The 23,672-nt window shown below is 42.8% G+C and overlaps 1 protein-coding gene across 3 annotated transcripts in view; it reads right to left on the minus strand.

Annotated features, from left to right (window-relative positions):
- Positions 1-23,672, minus strand: part of ERBIN (erbb2 interacting protein) — a 178,444-nt gene that overhangs the window by 144,810 nt on the left and 9,962 nt on the right. For 2 of the 3 annotated variants that reach the window (XM_069963001.1, XM_069962999.1), the window contains exon 2: positions 191-300. The gene's annotated coding sequence lies outside the window, so the exon portion shown is untranslated. Of the gene's footprint in view, positions 1-190; positions 301-18,510; positions 18,558-23,672 lie in introns of those variants that run through there. The other variant, XM_069963000.1, reaches the window with a different exon arrangement.

Here is a 23,672-nt window from a genome sequence, read left to right on the forward strand (position 1 = left end):
GTGCTGTCACAAGATATAGTCACGAGTCTTTGACTGATGCCGCAGTCTCAAGTACACACCTGTTTATCATATCAGCATATATGTGTCACAAGCGCCATCGTCCTTCTATATTATGAGGTTCCACTATCCAATGACTTTAACAGTGCTCAATAAATCATCGTGCCTGCCCTGAAATAGAACCGCCACTCACCCGATAACACGGCCCTTCCTGGCTTCTTTTCTCCAGTTCACAGTGTGACAGAAAGGATCTCCTGAAGTGTAGACATCCGTTGTCAAGTCAGATACTAAGCCAGCAGACACCTAAAGGATAGAAGAACATATATACATTAGTATAGTCCTATACGTGATGTATAGACATGAGCAAACCTCAAAAGTTCGGGTTTTGCCAAAACCCCAACGATCGGCATTTGAATCCCACTGACTGGAGAAGGTGGATGCAACCCAATGACTGCCAAGAAAACATGGATACAGCCTATGGCCTGTGACTGTATCCGAGTTTTTAGGCAGCCCTTGGGAAGTATCCATGTTTTTTATGCAGTCCTTGGGCTGTATCCATGTTTTTCAGGCAGTCCTTGGGCTGTATCCATGTTTTTCAGGCAGTCCTTGGGTTGCATCCATGGTCTTCAGGCAGTCCTTGGGTTGTATCCATGATCTTCAGACAGTGGGATTCAAATGCTGATCGCTCAAATTTACTCCGTTTAAAGGACAGATCATATAATACTGGTCATAAGAGCCTGACCGTTGGGACCCCCCAGTGATATCGAGAACAGGCTGCTCTCGGTCTCATTTGCGGCAAGTAACCATGAAAGGCATATGCAATTTCTTACCACTGAAATTAATAGGAGTTAGGAAATTGCAGAGAAAAAGCAATTTATTTCAATGGGGGGAACTCATGGATGTACAGATTGCTTTCCCCCAGGGACTAAAACAGCAGTAGGACCTCCACGATCAATACTTTATTACGCATTCTATTGAGTGGTCATAAAACAATATGGCGGGGACAGAGCCAAACACATCTTTTCACAATGGAGGCGTATACCATGAACCTATGTGTCCGATAGAAAGAGGCGGTCCTTCAAATTCAATGCACAGGTATAACCCATCGTGAAACATCTACGTCCGATACATTAGGGAATGTTTTTCAGGTTCCAGGATTGGTGGGGGTCTCATTCGAAGGCTAAAACATGAATCATCTCATTGGAGGCAGCCATATGCAGGAAATTACTATATGATGAGTAAGCAAGGTAATTAGGTTAATCAGGTTGTATTTTTAACCCTGTAGAGACCTTTTTGCAGAAATATTCTTACTGCTGGCAAAGGGCACATCTGGAGCCTCTTTCAGTAGTTCCCTCATATTGGACTAGAAAAAGGCAAAGCATTCCGTCCATTAAAGTAATGGAAACCATAACTGAACCCAATGGATCCTGTCAATGGGTCTGTTGGATCCGACCTTGCTGTTATGGTTTCCGTTTTAATGGATGACTGGATGACAGTGAGAAATGCAAGACACTGCTGACCACTAGCTGTTCAGGGTACAAACACACACACCATATACGCAGCGTATTTTCTGCTGCGATACGCAGCAGATTATATCTAAACAACTGAACACAGCATCAAATCTGCACCATCAAATCTGCTGCGTATATGCTGCGCATACGGTGTGTGTGTTTGTACGGTGGTCATACATATTACATGGCAGTAGGTGGATGTTCGATCAACCGTTCAACAAATGATCAATGACAAGTGATCTTTTCATAGACTCACATTACAAGTTTTAGTTTACATTGGTCACATATTATCAATGGTACTATGTAAAGGAAGAACTATCTTTCCAGAAATATTTTGGGATTGTTCGAAAAGTGCCCATTTACCATACAGAAATAGAAACATAGAAGATTGCCAGCAGAAAAACACCACCTGGACCATCTAGTTTGCCCTTACATACTTTAGTTAGCCATCTCCTGACCGATCACCCACAAATGATGTCGGTGGAGATAGAGGGTCAGGAGTGATGGAAAATCACTGCCTTAACCTTTTGTTCTGGGAGAGATAAGCTGCAGTCAGAGCTCTCTAGCTGCGGCTTAAACCCCCCCCCCCCATAGAAAACAGAGGAAAGCTTGGCCGTGCCAAACGTTCCTGTGTATGGGAAGAAAAGGGGCCGGATAACCGTTCCTGTGTATGGGGAGGAAAGGGTCCGGATAACCGTTCCTGTGTATGGGGAGGAAAGGGGCCGGATAACTGTTCCTGTGTATGGGGAGGAGAGTGGCCGGATAATTGTTCCTGTGTATGGGGAGGAGAGTGGCCGGATAATTGTTCCTGTGTATGGGGAGGAGAGTGGCTGGATAATAGTTCCTGTGTATGGGGAGGAGAGTGGCCAGAATAATTGTTCCTGTGTATGGGAGGGGGAGGGGAAAGGGGCCGAATAACCGTTCCTGTGTATGGGGAGTAAGGAGGCCGGATAACCGGAGGCTGAACTAAGGTGTATGACCACCCTAATATTATTCTTTCCCAAGAGATTGTTCAGGGGTGAGAGCTCTTTTATCTGACTATTGGCTAAAAATATCAAACATGGCCGACTTTTCAGATGATAACCTTCTTTCATTGTTCGTCTAAAGTGATCACTTTTGGTTTTGGTGTCTATTTTAATCGGCTTTAATCTAAAAGGTATATGGGTACCTCTACGGAGTGTTCTCCATAAGTTTTCAGTTCCTTCTGACTAGGATAAGTCACGTATAAAGATGCCACATTTTCAGAGGAGTGAACTGAACATAAAAGATCAGTCTTCCCTTCAGAGACTAACCATGTCAATTTACTATAACTAAAAAAAGCCCATCAAGCATCTGCAGTTCATTAGCTCCACTTCAATGATAATAAAATTACTAAAATCTATTTCTAGATTTGTTTTGCCGAGGTGAATTCTCTGCGAGTAGAATCTACTTAGAGAACCAAAATCATTCTTTGCACATAGAGGCTAAACATCTGCAAACTTAAAGGGAAACTAACACCAAGATAGAGAAATCCCTGGTCCAATGTTCCCATAGGGCCAGGGAAGCTGAGAATTAAGGTAATATTCTTACCATCATCCTCAGCTTTTTTTGTTAAATCCCACATTTTTAAATTACTGTAGGTGGTTTGGTGCACCGGGGGCGGGACTACTGCAGGAAGTGGTGTATTCTATCCAATCTAACACAGTGTTCTCTGCTGCCACCTCTGTCCATGTCAGGAACTGTCCAAAGCAAGAAAGGTTTTCAATGAGGATTTGCTACTGCTCTGGACAATTCCTGACATGGACAGAGGTGGCAGCAGAGAGCACCGTGTCAGATTGGATAGAATACAACACTTCCTGAGTGACATAGAGCAGCTGATAAGTACTGGAATACTGGAGATTTTTAAATAGAAGTAAATTACAAATCTATATAATTTTCTGACACCAGTTTATATGAAAGAAAACTATTTTGACGGTGTTCCCCTTTAAATATACTCTTTTTATATGGTTTGCATACTGCATATTGATTAGGACATGTCTATATGAAAATTCTTGAGAACTTTACTTCGATGCCCATTGATTTTATTGGATGCCATGTAACGTCCTCGCGCCAAATTCCCTAGCAGATAAGTTGCCTACTAGCGGACCAGACACGCGAACATGGGGTTAAGACATATGAGCATCTGCATTGACTAACAAAGCACTACTGTCTTCTGTGACAATACGATATAAATACAATTACATGAGAGAACACACAGAGGGATCCATTTACATGGCTCTCGTTCTATAGCGGAACCGCATCATTTTATGTCTCTTACCAGACAACAGTTTATGTATATTCCAGGATCACGTTACATATCTATTGGAAGGGTTTAGTATACTTATAGAGCTGCAACAATAACCTCAGCTAACTTCCGTCTACAGAAATCAGATATACGCACAACTCCTTGTTGTGGAGACTTTTTGCTTGTTCCAGTTATTCTGGATGAACACATTGATGTGTTAAATGCATTATGGGGTCGTTATTATTAGCTTTTGGCTGACTACCTGACTTGTAGGTCTCTAACCTATAAAGGAATGCACTTAAAGGGGTTGTACAGGATTAGAAAAAGTATAGCTTTTTCTTGCATAAATAGCACCACCCCTGTAATCAGGTTGTGTGTGGAATTACAATTCAGTTCCATTCACTTTAATGTAACTGAGCTGCAAAACCCACACCCAAACTGAGGACAAGAGAGGTGCTGCTTCTGGAAGAAGGCGGCCATGTTTTTCTATGCCTGGACAAGCCCTTTAACGAGGCCACTTATGATGTGTTGTAAAATTTGGCACCAAGACAAAGGAAGAAGATCCTTTAGGTCCTGAACATTAGGAGGTTTTAGTCTCTAGGAATCTGACGTGTTTTCCAACAAATCAAAATTGATTTAGATCTAGGGGCAAAAAGGCCAAGTCAACACCTTTTAGTCTTTGTCAAGTTCCTCAAACCATTATTTTCCATGCATGCCAGGACCCAAGGCTTCCCAGGTTGGACAACCTGGAAGTAACTATGTTCTTCTACTCCTAGACAGTCTGTACTGGTTGTTCCACATATTATATGATTCACCACACCTGGCCACCTTCTTCCATTACTTTAAGGTCCAATTCTGATGCTAATATGTCCCCTCCACACATTTTTGGTGGTAGACAGAGATCAGCCTGGGCACTCTTGGATCGGGTTTAATGATAAGTGGATCTGTCAAAATGTTCAGGTTCGGCAACCTTATCCAAACCTGAATGCAGGGAATCAGCATTTGATAGTAGTTCAATTTTACCCTAGGGAATCCTGGAAAACATGGATACAGCCATAAGCCATAGGCTGTATCCATGTTTTCCTGGCATCTCTAGGGTGGAATCCAACTTTGCTCCCTAAGAACATCAATGAACTTGGGGCACCCATGACCCAGTTACTGGTTCACCAGCTGACCATCCTTGTAACATGTTTATGTAGGTAATAACCCCAACAAACCAGAAACAACCCACAAGCCATTTTGCAAATGCATTGACCCAATTGTTTAGCCGTCAAAATCCAATCAAACCAAAAGCTCATTTCTAGCTGGTTCGGCAACATTATCCGAACCTGTACTTTTGGCATTAGATTCCCAGGGGCTACAGAAGTTGAATGCCGCCCTAAGGAGTCCTGGAAAACATGGATACACCCTATAGCTTTCCTGATCCAGCTTCTACAGCTGCTGGAAATGCCGAACGTACAGGTTCAGATAATGTTGCCGAACCATCTAGAAATGAGCGTTTGGGTTTGGATAATGTTGCCGACCCCAAACATTTTGGCAAATTTCTCAACACTACTCAAATCCTTATGTTTGCCAATTTTTCGTGCTTACAACACAAAAACCAGCTATGCGCCTGCTGCCAAATATATCCTACCCCTTGAAATTCACAGCTGTCACGATATAATGAACGCTATTCGGTACACCTATGAATGTTACGGCTGATCGGTGCTAACATCTCATGCACGGTGTGGTCTGCTTGTAAATGCCCGGGGGTAGTTGCTAGATTAACTTGCCTCCCACTAACTTTTGTAGCACATGAAATAAACATAGTAAAAGGAAATGGAAGAAATTTTTTTTTTCTTTTAAACTCTCTCCTCTTGGGTATAAACCGATAAATAATGCATATCATTCCCAATATTACCAGAGTTTCAAAAACAATTTCGAGACTGATGTTTTATATTTATTATTTATCAGTGAGGAGACAAGAAATTCTCCTGACATTATCCACAACCTGGGAACGTGTCTGCAGCCCAAAACGTAGTCTTTAATAAAACACTTCATGTGCCGGCCTGCCGGAAACATGACACAACATCTTGTGTTCTGCGCATACCATTGTCTACAGAAAAGAACGCATTATCTATGGACGTCTCTGATTATCATGGCAAAAAATAATAAGTGACATAAAATAAATGGTGACCACAAATGACTTTTGTTACATTTTTTTTGCAATGCATGCCATTGGGGGGGGGGGGGGGTCCAAGCATGTTGGATTTCAGCAGGCCTGATCCTTTGTTCTCTGCCAGATAAGCCTGCATTGGCTTATCCCCTCTCCCTAGGCCTTTCAAGCTTATGTGAGAGTCAAGGGAGAGATCACATCTTATGTATACTGGCAGTATGCTCACAACTCTATTATGTTTTGTTGTATGGAATTACAACATGGCACCTATAGGGCTGTGGTGTTACAGTATTTAAAGAGCTATAGAGCAAAATTACAAGGGCCCCACCACCTAATGACAAAAAACTAAAAAAGCTGTTAAGGATGTCATATTTTTTTACATTTCGTGAAGTCATTACAATATGGCGCTGACCTTCTAAACAAGTAGAGATGGTTCCATTCCTTAAAGCTTATGTAAGTAAACACTAATGCTATGCAAGTAACTCTTCTCGGTCAACTTTTAATTCGGAACAGACACTCAATATGACAGCACTCCTGAGGTACATCCATAACACAGCCACATCAACATAGGAACGGATTGTTCTTCATCCTATAGACCCCATAACATAGATATGCCACAGTTCAAATTATGTCCATGTTATGGGGCCCTTCTCTACCTCCATATTCCTTTGTACGCCTATATATGAAATGTCAGAAGCATCACCTCTAACATTTTATCTCCTAATAGCTGGATTAAGTACCAACATAGTCTAAGTTTTTTGATCCGGCACAACTACGCCAGAAGGGGACTACAACGGAACACAGTCTAAAATTCAGACTATATTCTCTTCCACCTTAGACACACAAAAAGCTATTTCAAGGAAATCTAATATTTTGGGGGAAAGCAAAAGATATACATAAAGATGAATACCAATACACACACATCTATACATATCTTGATAACGGCAGGTGGGGTGCAATGTTGTCAAGGAATTCTTGCATTCACTGTCTCGCTCTGACCCCCTCAGCAAATCCCTGTTGCCTTGCCGTAAACATTCATCTTCCAATAAATGCTGCCTCCAGACAGTAATTACTCAGATCCCGTTTTAGCTCCACTACACTCCCTAATAACCGTGTTTCATCAAGTGCTCCAGCTGCCCTCCCATACTCACGTGCCTTAATCTTCCTTGTGCGACTTAAACCCTACAATAATCAGGACCCCCACCCCTTTTGTCACTTGAATGGTCTAAAGATTTGTTTGCCCGCATTATCGCCAAAGAGAATAAGCCGCAGACTATGGTGTAGGGAATATGAAAAGTGAACAGTTTTGGGCCGTACATGCAGAAGCTTTTATGACAGAACCAAATAATAATAAAATATTATATATAAATATATGTATATGTACACACACACGCAGACTTCAGTCCTTTACCAAGTGCAAACTAAAGAGATTTTTTTTTTATTAGGCAAGAAGTACACAGCGACTTTCATCACGTCACCAAAGGCATAGGGACATTACATTTAAAGGGCTTGTAGGATGAAGCAAGGTCATATGTGAAGGACAAATGTGCTATTTTTAATAAAGGAACTTCCATCACTGTACTGTTTTTCTCCCCCATGGACCTAACCCCTTCATGGTTTCCTCTCTGAACTGTGACCATGCCTTTTTCCATTAAACAGTGCAAACACTTTCCCATAATCCCCCTTGTTTGTAGGCTCATTGGAGACCAACAGCCAATACTATATAGAGCAGTGCTTCTCAAATCCGGTCCTCAGGCCTCACCAACAGGTCATGTTTTGAGGATTTCCCATACAAAGAACAACTGTGAGAAAACCTGACGCACTGAGTATAATTATATCACCTGTGAAATACTAAGGAAATCCTCAAAACATGACCTGTTGGTGAGGCCTGAGGACTGGAATTGAGAAGCACTGATCTAGAGATTGCAGTTTAAAATGAGCGTGCCTGGCCCACCTCAATGGGTCAAATGACAGCAGGTGGTAAAACAAGTGCGCAATCTTTTGGTCATGTGATTGTAGCCTTGGCTTTATGTAGAGGGTCTAATGATAAGTATCAAATTATATTATTAGCAAATGTATACTAATCTAGTGCAGTGAACGCCATCCAGAAAAACGACACCTCCTTTCCTGATAGCCATGTTACTACAGGATCAAGCAAAGACAGCGCTCCATGGTGTAGAAGTATCAAATAGAAGAATACAAACATTCCCCTGAGGAAGAGGCCGGTCTGGCCAGGAAACACGTTGTGATTTTACCCTTTTGTGTATTTTATTGTTTTGCTAATTCAATTTTTTATTCCATATTATCTGGGCCTTGTGGTGGATGACCTGTGCCTACTCACCTGTGCTCCCCATCCCAGTTTTAGTGAAAAAAAAATGTACACCAAGCAACACTGGGGGAAAAAAACAACAAGAAGGAAAACTTTCTGGTTGGCTGGGTTATATGAAGCTGGGAGCCCAGCAATACTTGGCTTACCAAGACAGGTTTCCCCAGCAATCTCCTCTTCCTCTGGAGCCTGCCAGCAGCGGCTCCCCTCTTAATCAGGTTATCTACAGATGACTTGTGAATATAAAAAAGGCTAGCTAAATAAATCTAAAGTAAAAGTTATATCCAAAATAAACGACTTGGAAAATATATATATTTATACACAAATCATCTGAGCCTGACGGGATGCGTAAGAAAGGGTTACTGGTACGTAGGGGGAAATATATTGCTTTTAGAAGCAAACATCTCTTTGATGGAATATACCTGTCATATAGCTATAAGCCAAGCATGACCAAGTAGCATCCCTGAAAGACTGTCCTCGGAGAAGAGGTGGAGGGCAACTCATCACCGGTGTGGGGGATGTCAGCCGCTCACAGGGCCGCACTCACAGCTGACTCCAGCTTTCTGGAGCCCAACACTTACTAATAAATGTACAACATAGAATGTATTTAAGGGGACGCTTTCCTGACCCATCTATTTCCCAAGATCATTGCTCTAAATCACGTCAACAACAAGCTCCATTGTGTATCTCACACCTTTAAAATAACTGTTATATGTATTCAATGTATGGAACATAGTTCATCAAAGTCTTATCTGCAAGTCATAGAGCTTTTTTTTTTTTTTACTTGCTAGGCCTTCTTTACACGTTTTTTTTGTGCCTTAAAAAAATACCTCACAATTTTTTCATGCGGATTACAATATAGGAAGTCTGAATGGCCGCTCAGACCACCTATATTATAATCTTCTAGGACGCAGGCAGTTTTAGGCCTGTGGCATGGAAGCGAGTCAGTCAGTGGCCTGGAAGTGAGTCAGTCAGTGGCCTGGGAGTCAGTCATCACCACACAGGTCCTGCCCAAGGTCCAGCCCAATCTAGCGATAGGGGCAGCAATTAACAACTATAGGGAGAACTATTATCGGAGCTAGCTACTATATGAAACACTATTGGGAGGGCTGACTATTGTATGGAGCACTATTGGGAGTGTTGATTACTATATGGGGCACTATTGAAGGCTGACTACTATATGGGCACTAATGCGAAGGCTGGCTACTATGTAAGCCACTATTGGGAGAGCCACACACCGTTCTGTACACTTCAATAAATATCATGGTTGGCCCGCGTCATATTTTTTTAATTTTGGCCCACTGTGTATCTGAGTTTGACACCCCTGGTCTATGTTATTTATTTATTTTTTTTGTGCCATCCACTATAAGTCACCAGATGGTTTTGGCTTCCTAATACTGATGCAAAATACTGAACGAAAGACATAAGTGTGAATGAGGCCTCATAGGAATGAAATGAATGGCCAAATGTATAACTCTGCAGGTTAGGATTCTGATGATATAAGTGGGTGAGAAGTAGGGAGGACACTGTGTGAAGGAGGTGTGAATAGCGTCATGTGCTGGCAGCTGACCTATGACTTCATCTGCTACAGAATAAGGACCTTAGCAGTATACTGACACAATGGTAAATATCAAGATATAATTGGTGAAGACATAGAAGAACAACTTTAGCCAACTTTGCTGAACTAACTGTATAAGAGCTATAACAATAACAAGAATAAAGATGAGACACATCAAGATCAGGTGGATCCTTGACCAAGTCTCTATCTATTCTACTCAATGACACATGACTACTATGAAGAGTATTCTTTTCTGGACCTATTGTTCTCTAGTTCCTATAAAAGTTCCTATTGTCATATAATCCCGCCCATCACCTGAAAGTCACTGCCCCTTTTAAGAATAAGTTAACACTAAGTTTACTATGAAAGGAGTACTCCAGCTTTTTTTTTTATTTCAAACCAACTGGTATACAGATTTGTAAATTACTCCTATTTTAAAATCTCAAGTCTTCCAGTACTTATCAGCTGCTATATGCCCTGTAGGAAGTGGTGTTTTATTTCCAGTGCTCTCTGTTGCCACTTTATCCATGTCAGGAACTGTCCAGAGCAGGAGAGGTTTACTATAGGGATTTGCTACTGCTCTGGACAGAAGTGGCAGCAGAGAGCACTGTGTCAAACTGGAAAATACTCCTTCATGCACGACATACAGCGGCTGATAAGTACTTGAAGACTTCGAATTTTTACTGACTGATCAGTAGAATGAGTACCCTTTTAAAGAGGTTATCCAGTGCTACAAAAACATGGCCACTTTCTTTTTAAGACAACATGACTCTTGTATCCAGTTCAGGTGCAGTTTGCAATTATGCTTCATTCACTTCAATGGAACTGAGCAGCAAAAACCCCACCCAAGCTGGAGACAGGAGTGGGGCTGTCTCTGGAAGAAAGTGGCCATGTTTTTGTAGTGCTGGATAACCCCTTTAACTATAGTAACATCTCCTTTGGGGAGGGGAAATCGACAAAAGGTCCTATTTAAAGGAGTCTTTTTTTTTTTTTTTTTTTAAAGGCAGGGGCACGGGGTAAAATAACAAAAGGTACTAACTCACTTCTCCCTGTGCCTCTTTAGTGCCGGATAGCTGCTGTCGGACCCCATCCGATCTCCATGGCTAAAGACATCACGACCTGGCTGATGGACTGGGCAGCTCACCCACAGGCAGGGGCCGTCTTGGCATTTCTGGGGCCCCAAGCGAAGTTATGTCTGGGGCCCCCCCCTCAACACGCGTTCCAAAACAATAGACCGCTGTGTGTGGCCCCTAGTAGTATATACCCCTTGTGCGCTACCGCCAGTAATATATACTCCTTGTGTGCTGCCCCCAATAGTATATACCCCTTGTGTCCTGCCCCCAGTAGTATATACCCCTTCTTTGCTTCCCCCAGTAGTATATAGACCCCTGTGTGTTCCCCCAGTTATATATGGCCCCCCGTGTGCTCCCCCAGAAGTATATAGACCTCCTGTGTGCTGCCCCAGTTGTATATAGACCCCCTGTGTGCTGCCCCCAGTTGAATATACCCCCTGTGTGCTCCCCCACTAGTATATAGGCCCCCTGTGTGCTCCCCCACTAGTATATAGGCCCCCTGTGTGCTCCCTCAGGGGTATTTAGCCCCCCTGTGTGCTCCCCCACTTGGATATAGACCTCCTGTGTGCTCCCCCACTTGGATATAGACCCCTGTGTGCTCCTCCAGTAGTGTATAAACCCCCTGTGTGGTTCCCCCAGTAGTATATAGACCCCCTGTGTGCCCCACCAGTATTATATAGACCCCTTGTGTGTTCCTGTGTGCTCCCCCACTTGGAAATAGACCCCTGTGTGCTCCTCCAGTAGTGTATAAACCCCCTGTGTGGTTCCCCCAGTAGTATACAAGAGCGGGGTGTTGGGGGCCCCAAGCGATCGCTTGGGGTGCTTGGTGCCAAAGACCGCCACTGCCCACAGGACACCGCTTCAGTCACTGACTGTCCATCAGCCAGGACGGGCACCCCCCGAGTCGTGACATCCTCACAACCTGGGAGAAGATGCCTTCCGCACATTGCAGAGACAGGGAGAGGTAAGCCACCTGGGAAGTCAGACCTCTCCTTTAAAGTCTACAGTATTCTCTCCATTCTTCAAGCACATATATAGAATACACACCTTATCATATATTATTCTCTATAACAGTAGGTAATATTTCCGGTACGGATCTCACCATTAATCCATAGTCATTACATGCAGATGGTGCTGGATTTCCTTACTATAGACTGAAGTAGTGAAACCCATATAACTGCTGCCATGGGATGAGCAGTGAGAACCCGCGCCATGCTTATCATGGATGACATTCTCATAAGTCCATACTCTACTATGATGGATGTGGGCGTGCTGCGCAGAATCACAGCGAGATCCACCGGTGAAGACATTCTGCCACCTGCGGATTTACCCATAATCTAGCATTTCCCAACCCTTACAAAACCAATCCGTGTATTTCTAATATAAGAGCAGGAAATGTCCTCTGATTCTTGGCTCCTTTATATTATTTTCCAATTAGGCCTGTGAAGGATTACGGGCTTATATATATTATAATATGGATACGGAACCTGTCAGATGTAATGTGCACAGGAAATTTCCATTCCAGTCTTTTATGTCATTTTCCATTTTTCCTTCCATTTATGCCGTTTGTTAGATTTTATGTGTAACCCTTGCAATATAACATTTAGGTTGGAACGCATTCTTTAAGCATAACGTGATCCTATCCTCCCCTCGAGGGGGGACTGGACTTTATCAGTGTGCTGAAATATACCCAGAAATACGTAACTGGTGTACAAATAAAATACCGCACATTTTTACATTTCTCCTCTTCATGGAAAAAAATAATCAAATGGTATTTCCTTCAACACTACAGATTCACTGCAGATTCTCACTTCCCCATTGAAGTCATTGGGAAAGTGCACAGTAAATACTTTTAAAGGGGAACTTTCAGCAGAATCTAACCTAATGATAGCCCTTTATTGCACAGGAGACACCGAGGAGGAAGGTATATGTCTTGCCTTCCTCCTCGCCGCCATTCCAGTACAGTTAGTAGTTTGCTCCACATTCAGGTGAGACTGGTAAGAGCACTGCCTTGCACTTATAGTGCTGATCCAGGCCCCATTGATTATAAATAGAGAGGGGCGGTCCGGCTGGGGGCGGATGGGCAATGCTCCTAAAGGATGCCTCAGTGCTTCTAATGGTCTTACCGGACTGTGAGGCATGGGACTAACTGCACCAGAATGGCAACAAGGAGGAAGGTAAAAAACATACCTTCCTCCTCGGTGTCTCCAAAACATCTGGACTCCTTACAGGTATCCCTCCCCCCCCCCCCCCCCCCCCCCAAGAAAGATGTTCTATATGGAGATCCCACACTCAACGCTGCATGTTGATAGGCAATCCCCAGTGATAAAACACCCCGAATGCTGCTCTGCACCATGCATGACATGCTTCTTGTTAGCTCCCCTGATGAGTTGGTTATATGGTTATTGATGAAGTGAAACGCATTGGTGCAGAATAACACTTATCATTCATTAATTGTTATTCCTTATACCCTAATCCCTTATACTTCAAGGGTCAAAACCAGGAGTGCAAATGACACAGAGAAGATTAAAAAGCTTCATTTAGTTCCAGTTTTTACCTCTACTTTCGGTTGTTATTTCAGCATCCTGTAATAAGGGATTCTGATTTGCAATGATGGATCCATAGAGTTGAATGGGTCAAATGTCATCTAACAGCCACCAAAGTACACACTGTGTGGGGTGCTTAAAAACATCAGTGACCCGCACATACAGCCCATATATAGTGACAATCGGGCCCATCAGCAAGACGCCAGGCTGCCAGTCAGCATCCCTTTTGGACAGGATACCAACGGACAGCTCAAGGCAGAGGTAAAAAAAAATAACGATTCAAATGTAGCCTAAAGAAAAGCTTTGCACCTTTTTCTATATTTTGGACCCATTCCTATTACACAGAGCTATCTGGGAGCAAGCGAGCGCCGACCTGTAAGGTTGGCGCTCGCTTGCTTCTCATTTCCCTGCTCGTTCCTGCCACTATTACATACAAAGACAGCGAGCAGTTACGTGTGGGGAGCCCATTGGAGGTAGCGGCAGTCCACTGCCACCGCTCCTATTGCACGGGGCGACGACAGCAGATTATTGCTATCATTGTATTGCATCTCTCATGTTAAAAGACGTTAAAAAACAACGATCAGCCGACATAGTGCATAACGGCTGATTGTTGCCTTTCACTACACAAAGCGATTATCGTCCATAATGGCTGATATCCCGCAGAATATGCCTGTGTAATATCGCTTTGTGTAACAAGGCCTTTAAGCTATCATGGTTTACAAACCATGCAGAGATATATCTACGCCTTCTCAGAAGCAGGTGTGGATTTCTGTGCAAGTTCTTCAACATGTGCAGGACCCGTCGGCTTTACTAAGAGGCGTGCACCTTTTGGTTAATCCAACCAGGTAAGTAGGGGCTTTTTTTTTAAGACCAGCGTACACCAATATTAATAAATGTCCCACTATACCTGGACCCAGCCTATGAATAAGCAAAACAACAGAACTAGTTGAACTTGTCGACCAAAGTCAACGAGGACATTTACATTGGATATTCTTCTTGACTTTCACTGGTATTGCACAAGACATAGATGAAGACATAGCAGCTAACTCCTTGGGCTTCACTATCTTGGACAATTTTCTTGACTTTCACAAGACATAGATGAAGACATCCAGCAACAACTAACTCCTCGGTCTCCGCTACCCTACTAATACCAACCACAATCTCACAGTTTTCGTGCTGCAGTTAATAAAAGTTAAGTTTTAACAAACAGGAAGTTACATGAAAGCTAGCGCTGCTGTAGAAAAACCACAAAAACTTGTAAACCCACCCGATACCACAAGCACCCCAATTAGGTTACATTCAAAACAACTATTTAAGCACTTTTTGCAATGTGCTATCATGGTATATAATGTATTCAGAAGTCCAAATGCTCGGAGACAAGTGGTGATTACAGTAATCTTACATATAGTGTATACACATGTCCGTAGATTGACCTCACCTATTAGTAGTGGGCATTGGATGCTCACTTTGCCTCTCCCATAGACTAGAAGAGATAGAGCCATCTATATCTTTCTGATCCTTAATGGTTGAAATGTTTAAAAGTCTTCAGAGGTAAACTCTGTCCATGCTTTATTTTCAATATTTTAATTTTTCGGTGCTCTTACTGGAAAGACCATTTTCCAATAGCTTTGACTAAGCAAATTCTTCCTTTACAGTGAATCTAGGACGCTGAACAAAGCTTTGTTGCCTGTGTCTATGACACCTTTAAAACACCTTTATTTGAGCTGTGAATAGTCAGAGAGGTGGAGCCTAATATATCCTGGGCCCTAGCATTGCTACACCTTACCATGCTGTATGACCAACCCATGCATAATCAGTGACCTATAATGTACATTTAGGAGCTATGGGGGTGGGCAAGGAGGCTGCTACAACCCAGAGAACCATAGGCTCCGCCTCTTTGACACTTTTCCCATGAAAAAAAACAAGGGTTATTTATTAGAATAACACAGGCAACAAAAGGTATGTTCTTAATGCTTTCATATATATCTATTCAGAGGTGTTGCCAGCTTGGTAATTGATTGGGGGTCACAGATTCATTTTAACTAATACACCATACAACTAATTTAGCTATAATTTTTGCTTTTTCCAGTCTCTGTTTTTGATGAAAAAGTCTGGAAATGAAATAAATGGGTAGAAGAACCAAAGTGGATATTCCACACACTCTGGTAGAGTAAGGGCAAATGATACATATGTAGCAATCCCAGGAATAGATAAAAAATAAAATATAAAGTAATATAAAGAAAACACTACAAGATTCCGAATATGGCTGTAAATGCATTTTCATCGACTGATATTGTCAAGTTTAATTTTGTTTCCCGTTTCCCAGATGTCAGCAGTTTTGCAGCATACTGGTAGACTTTTTTTGACTGATACAGCAGATGGTCATTGTTGAGAAACCCTCATTTGCCATTGTTAATTACTCTTAGCATGTAAGATTAACGTAAGAAATGAGCAACATGTCGGATAAACAAGTCAAATCCTTACAGGTATGTCTCATGTTACCGCAGAAGAAGCCTATACTTTACTACAGTATAGGTTAATGGCTGAAGATTATATATAGCCATTAATCTATACTGTAGTAAAAAAAAAAAAATTATATATATATATATACACACACACACTTATATATGTATATATATATATATATATATATATATATATATATATATATAATTTATTTTTATTTATTTATTTTTATTAAATTTTTTTACATTTTTTTTTTTTTAAAGAACAGCAAAAATTTGCAGCTTATGGACAGAGTATCCGCTATATTGAAAAAATACTAGCAACATAAAATGCCCCCCCCCCCCCCAAAAAAAAAAGACCTCCAAAGCAATATACAGAAGTTCCTAAATAAATAATGTCATATAATGCCCTAATATCACCAATATATAATACCAGTGAAAGCAAAACTCTTACCCCCTGACCACTTAGCAAGCTGGTGGCACTGCTGGAGAGTTATCAATAAAAGCATTCAGAACATATCTTTATTGCCTTTGCCAGTGTTTTTATTTTTATTTAAAAAAAAATGATGTATAGTGTCTAGGAGGCGAAGCCTATTGTTCCCAACAAAGATGTGTTCTGAATGCTTTCAATGATCTCTATCCAGCAGTGCCACTAGCTTGGTAAGCGGTCAGGGGGGTGACAGAATCACTTTAAATAACATTTCCTAATTTACACAAATCCTTTGGCCCTTTAGAGCTGCTGCAAAACTACGATTCCCAACATGCCCGGACAGCCAAAGCTTAAGCATGATGGGAATTGTAAATTTGCAGCAGCTGGAGGGCCAGGAGTTGGACACCTGTGCTATAGACAGTGGTAGAGGCCCAAACCTTTCCACTTTCCTAGCGAAGCCCATCAATACCCATGAGCAAGTTCTCTTTGAAACATATGGGGAAATCATCCTCTCCGAGGTATTGTCACTGGGCAATTCCAAGAAAGAGGTAGAACAGAACAAAGTAATTCTTGCCAAGAACACTGGAGTCTGGTGAACATCTCCATGGCAGCGCTGTATGGTCAGTGAGAGAGAGAAATTAGACGGCAAGAGACAAGCTGCGGACAATTATGGAGGTTTAGCCAGCCATTGCCAAGGCGTGACAGTACAGTTACTGATCAGCTTCTCCTTAGATTAGAATTGATGGAGATGATTTATTACTGCTTTATAATAGACAGTGAAAAGTGTTATTCCTAGCTGGTCATTTATGGCATATCCGCGGTATAATGCATAAAAGTCTGATAGGGACGGATAGGCGGGGATTACATCTATCTTAAGGGCCAAAAAGTCAATTTTAACATGGCACAGGTAGTGTTGAGCTAAAGCCTATGGCTGTATCCATGTTTTCCAGGACTCCCTAGGGCGGCATCCAACTTCTCCAGACTCGGGGAGTTGAATGCTGAATAGAGATGAGCGAACCGGGTTCGGGTTCGAGTCCATCCGAACCCGAACGTTCGGCATTTGATTAGCTGGGGCTGCTGAACTTGGAGAAAGCTGTAAGGTTGTCTGGAAAACATGGATACAGCCAATGACTATATCCATGTTTTCCACATAGCCTTAGGGCTTTATCCAACTTCAGCAGCCACTGCTAATCAAATGCCGAAAGTTCGGGTTCGGATGGACTCGAGCATGCTCCAGGTTCGCTCATCTCTAATGCTGAATGTTTGGGTTCGGCCATGAGGCTGAACATGGACACTTTTGTGATGTTCACTCAATACTAGTCAGAGGTAGTGTTCAATAGACTTGCCGAACTGTTCAAGTTCAAGAACATTCTCGAATCACGAACTTTTAGCATTTGACTCCTGGTATCTGGAGAAGTTGAATGTTGTATAGGTGCTAAACTAAGGGGGGGGGAGGAAGAGAAAAACTGAAACATCAAAAGCAACACATAGGGCCAAAGAGCCCAAAGGGCCTTCTCCTATTACCAATACCCCCAGCTGATCGTAAAGACTAATAAAACTTCACTTTTATTTGTATCAATTGATAAATGAGCATGTGCAACGATCTGCTGCTCTGATGCTTGCACTACAAAACTGCAGGTGAGCTCCTGCCACGGTCACTTGAGACTTGGGACCTGAGCTGCAGTTACACAGCTGATCGGCACCCAGACGGTCAGTGGATGATGAGGTATCCTGTGGATAGATCATCAGTATAGATGAGTAAATCCCGAGCACACTATGGTCAGTCCGAACATGTGTACAGCATTTGATTACCGGTGGCTGAAGAAGTTGGATGCAGTCGTACAGAGTCCTGGAGAACATGGAAACAGCCATAGGCCATAGGCTGTATCCATATTTCCCAGGCAGCCTTAGGGCTGCATCCAACTTCTTCAGCCACCGGTAATCAAATGCTGCATGCATGGGCTCAGACAGACCCGGTTTGCTCATCGCTAGTAGTTACACACATAGCTAATAAGGCTCCCAGCAGTGAGTCACCCTTACTGGCCAATAGTCCTGATTTTGTTGGGACTATACTGGGAACCAGACATTAATAGGACAAGGTTTATGTAAACCCTGCCCAAAAGTAATTGTTTCCTGGGCCGGGCTTACATTTTAGAGAGTATGAATATCTTTCTTTCCCCTAATACCTGAAATCAGATGATGGTCCTGATGGGATGGGGGGTCTAGTATGTGTTAGACAAGTATTCCACATCCTGTGACTCTGTGGCTATTGCAGGACTACACAATCTATTATTCCAATGACAGGAGTGGTAGTTTTGCAGCAGCTTTAAAAAAAAAAAAAAGGCATTAGACTGTATGTGAAGCCTGTGGAAATGACACTTAACTAATGTGTTTGACCAGCTTTACAGTCCATTGATCCCAGATAAATAGGATTTTAACTAATTAAAGTGTCCACTCTTATCGCTCCCCTTATCTAGGGAAATATTATTACAGTTGCACGCATCTAAAAGGATAAAAAGCAAACCTGGTCTTGAATGCCATTTGTTAAGGTGAGCTCTGACTGCGGCGAGGGGGGGGAGGATGCACTGCTGCCGGGGCTGATGGATGTGCTAGAAATGAATTTATTATGTAGCATTCAGGGACACGGTAAGCATGCTCATTCCTGGAGGACTACCATCCTGTCAAGATCATTCTCCTAATGCACATATCATCAATTTGCTAAGCTTTAATTATAACTAAGAACAACTCGCAAATCCCGTGAACCTAAGCACCGCTGCCAAAGCCAGGCAAAGTCAACAAGCCGTATGACCATCCCTTCTAATCAAACAAAGCTGTATACAGATATAAATAGCCGGCTTGGCTTCTTCCAGGTAAACGCCAGAATGTCTCCTCCTGCAGCAACGCCACGTCCAGCGCAACACAAAGCAATGCATAAAGGAATCAAATGGGCTCTGACATCAGATTATTAAAGGGAACCTGTCCCTTAAAGGGGAAGTCCCATAGAAGTACAAAAGCTGCAGGCAGGCTGGTGGGGGCAGGAAAATAAGAAAAGAACTGAACTCACCCCTCCTTGTGCCTCTGATGGGCCGCTCCTGTTCACATTAGCCAGTGGCTTGCAGCTCTGCCAGCTGCAACATCACGTCCCTGGCTGAGTGATTGCTGGCCTAGCCAATCAGTGACTGGGGCGTGACACCGCCTCAGTCACTGACTGGCTGTGTGGTCAATCGCTCAGCCAGGCGGTGACGTTTTAGCTGGACAAGCTGGGTACGTGATGTACCCGGTTTCCAGCTGAAGATGACAATTAGTTGATGTGAACGGGACCCGGGAGCAGCGCATTGGCGGCACAAAGACCGATAAGTTCACTTGTTTATTATTTTCCTGCCCCCACCAGCCTGACTGCAGTTTTTGAACTTCTCCTTTAATACCGCAGTACAATCGGCAGGCTGAAGTTTATAGAGAAGGAGCCAAATAGATTGTGGTGAAATATTCACTGTAATGTCTAACATTATTTTAAACCTCTCCAAATTCTTGACTTAGGAGTCTAGAGGGAAGTTCCAATCAATGATTGATAGATTTCCTTTTATTAGTTATATAACTGTCAGTTACTGATTAGGACCGCCCACTGGACTCCTAAGCCCAGAAAACATAGATATTTAGATAAATCAATTACAAGTTAGGCACAAAGTATTTTTCGACAACTATGCATCAATCTGTTCAGATCCTCCAGCCCTATGTAGAAAGAACTGAGGTGTAAATTATCCGTTTAGCAATCAGCCCCCAATTCCCCTGTAGGATATGTTCACACAGCATATATTATCTCTGATTTCCACCGTGTATTTGGGCTCTTTTGACAGCATTTTTAATCACGGTCATGGAAGCCGATTAATCTCATTCAATGGGGCTAACTGGTGGCCATGCATCTATGAGAAAAACACTGGAAATAAGTGACACGTCGGTAATGCGTACGACTCCATTGTAGACATCCTTTAATTAAAAGGCCCATGCAAAAAGCCTGCCATACCAAGCATGTGTGTATTATACCTATCGTATTTTCTGGCGTATAAGGCAACTGGGCGTATAAGACGACCCCTGATTTTTAAGACGATTGTCAGGGGTACGCCTTATATGCCAGAAAATGTTAATCCCTGAACGACTGCAGCCCTGCTGTGGTCAGGCAAGGGTTGACTGCAGCAAAAAAAAAACAAAAAAAAACAGTTAACTTACGTGTGTCCCGTTCCGGCAGCCGCGCGTCTTCTGTCCCGTTCCCGGCGCAGGCAGTGGGACGTACACCCAAAGCTCTCCCGGGCAGCCGAGCATCTCATTGGAGAGACTCGGAGACGCTCAGCTGCCAGGAGAGCTTTGGGAGAATGACAGAGGCTTCGGGAACTTTAGGCGCCTCTGTCATGCTCCCGAAGCTCTGCCCGGAGAGCTTCGGGGATCTCCGGCGCAGGCAGTGTACGTCACTGCCTGCGCTGGGAATGGGTCACAGGTGAGTTACCTGTTTGTTCTTTCTATAGTGGTTGCCCCATACGGAGGGGAAGCGGCCATTTTTTAGCTCCCCCACCTTATGGGGCAACCGTACCCGGCGTATGAGACGACCCCCGACTTCTAGGAAGATTTTCGGGGTTAAAAAGTGGTATGAATATGGTATTCTGTACAACTGCTCTCAGCAGTTCTTCCCATAGGCCAAAAATGTATATAATGATGACAACAATTTATATATAGAAATGCAAAATTAGTCATCCGATAATGCAAGGCATCTCATCATCCAATGTCGCATACAATGGCCATGAACTTCCTCAATGATATCAGTTCAAGAATTATTCCCATGATTAATCATTCACAGTCTTTGGAATACATTTGCATTAAAAAGGACCAAAACATATAAGTTAACGGATAGTAGCAAAAAATATGCATTTTTTTTTTACACACACAATAGGGTATTAACCATATTTTTGATTACAGCAAAATAAAACGCACTGCGATGGAAACAGTGAGATAGAGACAAAACCCGTAAAGTGAACCCGACCTAGGTCAGAATGGACTTCCGAAAGTAGACATCATGTAGACACGGCATCAGATAGCTTAGCTACTAAAATAAACTCATGACCTGCCCTGACAGCGAGGAAACGTCACCCAGACAGATCCGTTGCGAGGCTATTCTTGTCACATGCTTGCTAAATACGTTGCGCTAATACCTGGGCACATAAGAATTCTGAAAACCAAGTCAATGGATCAATTCAGCATAGACTGCAGCTAAAACTATGACAGCGAGAGCAGCGGCAGACGGAAGGAAGGATCGGGTTCTATACATGTCACCTAAGCCTGACATTTCTATTTGTCTACCACAAATACAAACCATAAAGCCTCCATAGTTTTATATTCATTCGCGTATATTCAATATTCACTTTCTGCTTGTCAGCAGCGCAATAAAATATATATAGAAGATTCCTTGCTTCGTAAATTCTTATGTCATAAAAATACACAGGTTTAAATCCGTTTTTTTCTATATCAAACCTTGGTTTCAGTCATTTATTGTCATCTATTAATTCATTAATTTATTTTTCATCTATTCCCACTAAAAAGTCTTGGTCACCTTGTGGTGTCAGATAATTTTATGATAGAAGGAAGAACATTTAAGGAGCCAAATTTAATTTAATTATTTCCAGCTCGCAATTTTTTTTTTTTATAAATGTGAACAAACCCAAAAAGTTAGTTGTCAACAGTAGAGATGAGCGAACCTCGAGCACGCTTGTGTGAACCAGATTGTGTGAATTTAATTACTGGTTGTCTGAAGACGTTAGATGCAGCCCTAGGGAGTCCTGGAAAACGTGCAATAGCCTATGGCTGCATCAACGTTGTCCAAGCAGACTTAGGGCTACATGAATGTGGGTGGAGAACCCAGCATTCATACGTAGAGATGAGCGAATCTACAGTATAAACAAACAATGTGAATTGCTCTGCTCCGAGTGCCTGGTAAAGATGCCTCCAGTCCTGGGAAAACTAGGAGAAGTTTCCCGGGGCTGGATCCAGCTTTTCCAGACACCCAGAAAGGAGCAGCACAGAGTTCAAAGACAGCTGGCTGATAAGCTGACTGCCTAGCTAACAAAGTGCCTTGCTTTAAATTTGCTCATCTTTAGTCTGATGCTTGCTCTTTGTGGATAAGGCAAGTACAACCCATAAGCTTGTTCTGTGTGTGTAGGGGTGGGGGTGGGGGCGTATGACCCATAAGCTTGCTGTGTGTGTATGCGGGGGGGGGGGGGGGGGGGGGGGGGGGCAGAATATGACCCATAAGCTTAGGGCCCTATTCCACCGGACGATTATAGTTTGCATAATCGTTAACGATTAACGATCTCAAACGACTGCTATTGCGAAAGACCTGAAAACGTTCACTCATTTCCATGGAACGATAATCGCTACTTATGATCGTATTTGCGATTGTTTTTTCTTCGCTACTTATTCGCTAATGCGTTCGTATCTATTGCGAACGACCCAACAACGTCTTATTCAATGCGAACGATTTGCAAACGTTTCGCGAACAAGCAACGATAAAAATAGGTCCAGGTCTTATTAAGCGATCAATGATTTCTCGTTCGGTCGTTAATCGTTAACTGCATTTCAACCGAACGATTATAGTTTAGATTTGAACGATTTAACGATAATCTCAACGATAATCGTCCGGTGGAATAGGGCCCTTACTCTGTGTGGGTGTGGGTGGCAGAGTATGACCCATAAGCTTGCTCTGTGTGTGTGTGTGTGGGAGGGGGGGGGGGGCAGTGTATGACCGATAAGCTTGCTCTGTGTGTGGGGGAAACCAGGACTTATAGGCTTGCTCTGTAAGTTGGACCCAGTACTCATAGGCTTGTTCTTTGTAGGCAGGAAACATAACTCTTAAGGTGGCCATATACTTTCAATAACTGGCAGCCGAACGTTTATCAACCGTTAACTCCCTCGTCTTCCCTGTACAGGAGTGTACAGTACTCTGGTGCCAGCTTATCCATCCAAGAACAAAAGGGGTAGGGCAGCAAAAATCCAGCATATCCAACCCTTCAGTCTAACCAACGTAGGGTCCTATAAGACAAAGCGATTTTTCGTTTTTGCCGATTAACGATCGCAAATGAGCATTTTTGGGAAAGGCCTGGAATCAATCACAACCAGAACGATAGTCGTTTGTTAGAATCGTTACTAACATCGGTTACTCCTTCTGACCCAAGGAAAAGAAGGAACAATGTTTACATAAATGGAAGGTTAGCGAATATTTAGCAAACGATTAGTGAACGATTAACAATGATTTTAAGATCAGCTTAAAAGATGTGATCAACGACACGCGAACGATTTTCCGATGGCT

The sequence above is a fragment of the Dendropsophus ebraccatus genome, chromosome 3, assembly GCF_027789765.1.
Source record: "Dendropsophus ebraccatus isolate aDenEbr1 chromosome 3, aDenEbr1.pat, whole genome shotgun sequence".
Lineage (NCBI taxonomy): Eukaryota > Metazoa > Chordata > Amphibia > Anura > Hylidae > Dendropsophus > Dendropsophus ebraccatus.